This window comes from Nanorana parkeri, unplaced genomic scaffold (assembly GCF_000935625.1).
Source record: "Nanorana parkeri isolate BGI_ZX_2015 unplaced genomic scaffold, ASM93562v1 scaffold132, whole genome shotgun sequence".
NCBI classification, from domain to species: domain Eukaryota; kingdom Metazoa; phylum Chordata; class Amphibia; order Anura; family Dicroglossidae; genus Nanorana; species Nanorana parkeri.
The window spans coordinates 100499-106498 of record NW_017306400.1 but is presented as its reverse complement, the minus strand read 5'-3'; the positions used below and the strand labels follow the sequence as shown (position 1 = coordinate 106498).

At 43.6% G+C, this 6000-nt stretch overlaps 1 protein-coding gene across 1 annotated transcript in view; it reads left to right on the top strand.

The window, feature by feature from the left end:
* The window catches only part of LOC108784922 (dynein heavy chain 3, axonemal-like), an 899093-nt gene that overhangs the window by 868370 nt on the left and 24723 nt on the right, over positions 1-6000 (top strand). The gene's annotated exons all lie outside the window — the stretch shown is intronic.

The following is a 6000-nucleotide window of genomic DNA, read 5'->3' as shown; positions in this document are numbered from 1 at the left end:
AGTGGATTATAATGGGGAATATTACACTGTAATGTTCCCTATTATAATCTATTTCTCTGATTAAATGATTACAGGTAGGCATGTGATCTATCAAAGTTTGAGACTACGTTAGAATGTGTGACCAGTGACGTGGTCACGCATTTTAACGTAATCTCGCCCAGTTTTTCGGCGGTGGAATAGGTGAAGCATTCCAACGCTTTCTCTGCTGTTCCAGCTGAAACAGCTGATCGGTCCTGAAATGTCACTTCTATCCGACTTTGTGAGTGCAGTGGAATTTGAGATCGCAGGACCGATCAGCTGTTTCAGGGCAGATCGGTTCTCCTGCACATGCGATTTGCGATGCTGATCTGCCCTGGAACAGCTGGGAAAGCACTGGAATACTTCACCTATTGGTGCTCACACATTCCATCACCGGAAAAACTGGGCGGGATTACGTTAAAACGTGTCGCCAGTCACACATTTTAACGTAGTCACAACCTTTGATAGAACACCGCCATCAGAGGGGTATGGCCGGTACCCATGTGAGGGGTCTGGGGGGCCTCTTACATGGGTATCAACTGTACCGAGGCGGCATCCCGACGACATGACCAGCCCACCTGGGACCCTGCAGAGCCCACCATAGAGAGTTTTAGGTGGCCTATACAGGATCTATGGTGTGCTCTGCAGGGTCTCAGGTAAGTCCAGCACGCTACTGCAACATTAGAGACCGATGGGGGATAGGGGCGGGGGCCAGTGTGATCCGCTCCTATTAAGATGTATGTTGATGCATTTTCACTGACTGCAGTTGGAAGCACCAGGAGGGTGCATTGACCAAAAATAGAGAGGTGGTTTTCCAAGAGGAATAGTTGTGTTCAGGAACCTATGAATCATTAGGCCAAATATCAGTGTGTGGGCAAGATCAGGAATAGGTCAACACAACTTCATACAGTATAAAAGCAGAAGAATTGGTGTTCCTGGAACACAAAGTTTCCAGCAATAAAGCACTTTCCAGCTGTGCAGGGGGGCTCAAACAATTCAATTGTCCCTTTATATAAATGAACCATTGGTAGTTAGTCTATGTAAACTGTATGTATATGAACATTTAATTTCCATTTGGAGCAGAAAATGATTATGAGTTGCCCATACACAGGGGGATAATGTACATTTTTAGAAATATTTGCTCATCCTCATAATGAAAGCTGAGAACCCAAATGTTTTCCCTCCTAATCACAAGTTTAATTTAAGGTATAGTGATAAGCGCTTTCCTTTTTCTTTGAGAAAAGCAGTGGCCTTTAATTTGTTTTGGGGTTATCTCATCATGCTGGAAAATGACTAAAGACTCTCTTTGTATAGAAGCATGATTTATTACTTGTTCCTTAATCTGTAGACCAACTAGTTCATGTCTGTTACATTAACTGTGTAAAAACTGGATACATGAGATCTTTTAGATGTGCAGTGTGTTGTAGATCTTTGCTACATGGTTACAGCACTGTGAACCTCTGTCACCTAACTTCTGGGGTCACTGTTCATAAAAACTCTATTCTGTCCATAATTATGGCTTAAAGCCTCTAGATAAGCTGTCAATCTTATGTCTAAGGATGACATATGTTTTCAAAACCTTGGCTTGAAAGCTCATCAGCTGGGTTCAAGTTTTCCAGACTGAATAGGAATAACAGCAAAACTGTTCACCTATATTACACCAGACGTTTAGGTCAACAGACTAAAGAAAATGTGGGATATAATAATGACCAGTGAATTACCTGAGCCTACAACCATGATCTAATTTTTAGTCTAGTGCATAGAGTTCAAACACATAGATGGTTATTCCCAAAGCTGCTGAAGGCAGCCGAGTGAATAACCGACCCGAAGTGAGCCAAACAGTATTCACTTCAGGCTTGAATGGCTGATTTCAGCTGTACATCGGTTGAAATCAACCGTATATCGGCTGCAAGTTCGGCTGAGCAGAAGTGCAGAAGGAGTTCGACTCAGCCGATCCAACATTTGGATCGGCTGAGCCGAACCTCCAGGCAAGAGAACTTGCGGCATATTTTAGTCTACTTTAGCACAGTGTTAAAATATGGTGTTTAAAACAGGTTCACTTTACTGAAGAGACACGTAGGAGCATTTACTCACCTTCACATTCATTGCTGGGTCCCAGAGAAATACCCAGTATTTCAGGTACGGAGGACATATGACATTCCCTCTGTATTCTAACAATGATGATGTTGGTGCCTTAGTGGCCAGAGGTAGTGTGCACAGACCTCATAAGGGCAGTGTTTAGACAACTTTTTAGTTGTCTAAACTAATTTTTAGTCTAGTGCATAGAGTTCAAACACATAGATGGTTATTCCCAAAGCTGCTGAAGGCAGCCGAGTGAATAACCGACCCGAAGTGAGCCAAACAGTATTCACTTCAGGCTTGAATGGCTGATTTCAGCTGTACATCGGTTGAAATCAACCGTATATCGGCTGCAAGTTCGGCTGAGCAGAAGTGCAGAAGGAGTTCGACTCAGCCGATCCAACATTTGGATCGGCTGAGCCGAACCTCCGGCAGGCTGCTCGCTGTCATTCGGCATATTCTCATAGCTCGGTACCTACATGGTACCGAGCAGAATAGAAAAACAGTGGTAAAAAGTAGAAAAAGAAGGTTAACAAATGTAAATAAATGATACATTTAAAAAAATAAACAAAGATTTTTTTTTAAAATGTAAGATTATTGAAAAAATAAAAAGCAAAAAAAAGAAACAATTGGGGGGAGCTTGCAGTGACAGTGACTAGCTAGCTCTGCCCAACTGTTTCCTATTGGCCGGGACCTGCTAGAGTCTTCTAGCAGGTCCTGGCCAATGAATAACAACTGAGCGGAGCCGGCCGTGACCCCATCGCCGGCTCCGCCATGTTGTCATTGTTTAATGACAGTTCACATCTCCAGGTAACCAGGGGACACTGATCTGTTATTGCAACTGGGCGGAGCTAGCCATAAGATCATGGCTGGCTCCGCCCAGCTGTCAGTTGCAAGGCTTTCGGCTGGCCAATGGCCGGTCACCCGTCCTGCTTCGGGTTTCACTTCGGCTCAGTCATGCATATACCTTTGGCTCGGCCGGTTTTGGGAGCTGTACAGGCTATAGTGAATAGCACGTACAGCAGCCCTTCAGTTCTACTGAACCGAAGAACTCTGACGGCCGAAGCTAACTGAAGGATCAGCCGGAGCTACGGCTGATCCTTCGGCTAGCTTTGTGAATAACCCTCATAGATACTGTCAGTATTAATAAATGCACTAATGCACTTTAAATGACCAATCAAAGCTGATATTTTTCTTTTTTAGGAAAAGCTGGAGAACTAAACCCACTGCATGATTTGTAAACTTCAGGTGCCACGTTTGGGTACACAAGCTTAAAAACATTCTCTGCTGATACAGTTATTAACCCCCTTTGCATTTGATCCTCATCACTTCAAACACCTATATACATATCCTAAATACTGTGCCATCTGAGGGCCCCAAGATCACGGACATCCACTATTGCGGTTTGGCCTTGTCCCTTGTGCACAGAGATTTCTCCAGATTCTCTCATCTTTTAATGATATTATGTACTGTAGATGATGATATATTTAAAGTCTTTGAAATTTTACTTTGAGGAACATTATTCTAAAATTGTTCGACAATTTTTGGAGCAGCTTTTCACAGCCTTGTGAACCTCTTCCCATCTTTACTTCTGAGACACCCTGGGGATGATTTACTAACCTTATAAACACACCACGAACATGTATACACCTCTGTAGTGTGTTCCCTCCCAGCATGATCTATGGGTGGAATCTAAACACCTTTGTAGTGTGTACACACCCAGCAGGTGTGTTGTGCAAAGCCTTGCATGAATTACAAGGTGATGTTGTGTAAATTAGCTCTACATTGTGTTGCTTGCGTTGATGAATGCAGGAATGTAAATGCATGAGCTAACCATTTTTGTCTAAACTGTGAAGCAGCATTATATATGCATCATGTGCATGATTTTTCCATATATGGCATTAGTGGAAATATGCTTTTAGAGACTTTTTGGTTGATAAATACGTTTTTGTTGTGTGAAAATCACACACACCTGGTGCGTGCGGGTGTTTAGGTTAGTAAATCACCCCCCCTGACTGCAATTTTTTTTTATACCTAATCAATAATGACCTGTTGCCAATTAACTGAATTAGTTCTTACAACTCTTCCTTGTTAGTACCACTTAAGGTGGCCATACACTTTACAACCATCGCAAGACCTTAGTCTTGCGATGGTTGTAAAGTAATTTTAAAAACGTACGATCTGCCCATCAGGACAGGCAGATCGTACTCTCGATCATCGCAAGCCCGCCCCCCTGAGGGGCGGCTTCCGATGACCGCAATGCTGAACGGGCAGTGTGCGCGTGCGCACACCGGCCCGTTCGGCATTTGTCTCCCGAGCACCGTTCAAACCAGCCGAAAATCGTACGATTTTCAGCTGGTTTTCTAGCGTGCTCCCTAGACAAAAGACGTGCGACCGTACAGTAGAAACGGTCGCACGTCTTCGTTCACACTGCTCGATTCTCGTACGATCGCGGGATTTCCCGCGATTCTCGTATGAGAATCGAGCAGTGTATGGGCACCTTTACTTTGTCAGCTTTTTTTAGGCAGAAAGTGGGTGCAAAGAGACTGCATGAGATCAGCAAAAGTGAGATGCAGCAAAGGAGGGTAAAACAATGAAAACATTTTATTTGATTTTAAAAAAACAATTGCTAATGACTTTGGCAAACTAAATGTAATTCCATTATGGTTTACATCCACTTAAAGTTTTTGCTTCATAACGTTTTACCTATCACATTTGTGAATGAGTATGCGGACCCTTTGCCAGTTTGCAGGCGTATAGGAGTAGAATGACATGTAGGCTGGTATTAACATAGCAGAGAACTTGCTGCATATTTTAGTCTACTTTAGCACAGTGTTAAAATATGGTGTTTAAAACAGGTTCACTTTACTGAAGAGACACGTAGGAGCATTTACTCACCTTCACATTCATTGCTGGGTCCCAGAGAAATACCCAGTATTTCAGGTACGGAGGACATATGACATTCCCTCTGTATTCTAACAATGATGATGTTGGTGCCTTAGTGGCCAGAGGTAGTGTGCACAGACCTCATAAGGGCAGTGTTTAGACAACATGGTGTCCTGGGCCTACCTGAATTATAATCTCTGCTCCTTAATTTAAATGAAGCTAGAGTTAAAGGCAAAATGTAGTCTGTTTCACATTTCCTAATTACTCTATTTGTGGAGGTTATCTGCAAAGCTAGTTAAAAAATAAATAGTTAAAAAAGTTTTTTTTTTTTAAACGATTGTGCAGAGCTAGCAGTGACAGCTAGCTCCACCCAACTGTTTTCTATTGGTGGGCGGTTCTGCTACCGTCAAAAAAATACAAATACATTTTCGCCATAGGAATGCATTGCTAGATTCTTATTGGCTATTTCAATTTGCAATAACCAATAGCAAACTAGCTATTGCACCCGCCCTCTGCTGCTGTCAATCACTAGAGGGGACCTGATGGAGAACTGCAGGTCCCCTCTGCTGATTGGCAGCAGCAGTGGGCGGGTGCAATAGCTAGTTTGCTATTGGCTATTGCAAATTGAAATAGCCAATAGGAATCTAGCAATGCATTAATATGGTGAATTTTTTTATTTTTTTTATTCTGACGGCAGCCAACGGCTCCATGTCAGAATATAAAAAAAGCAGGTAAAGGTTTACTCTTGAAGAAAGTGTTTCTCTCCTGGGCGGCCGGGATCGGGAGACTCCCGGAGCGCCCAGGAGAGTTGTGCTGTCTGGAGATCAGTGTCCCTGGTTAGCTGGTAACCAGGGACGCTGATCTCTCTGCAAGTGGCCGGAGCCAGCCATAAGATCAGGGCTGGCTCCGCCAAGCTGTCAGAAGCAGGCTGTCGGCCGGCCAATTACCTGGCCTCTTGGCCAGCTTCGCCTTTCACCTCGGCTCAGTCGAGCCGAGGCATATGCCTTCGGCTCGAAT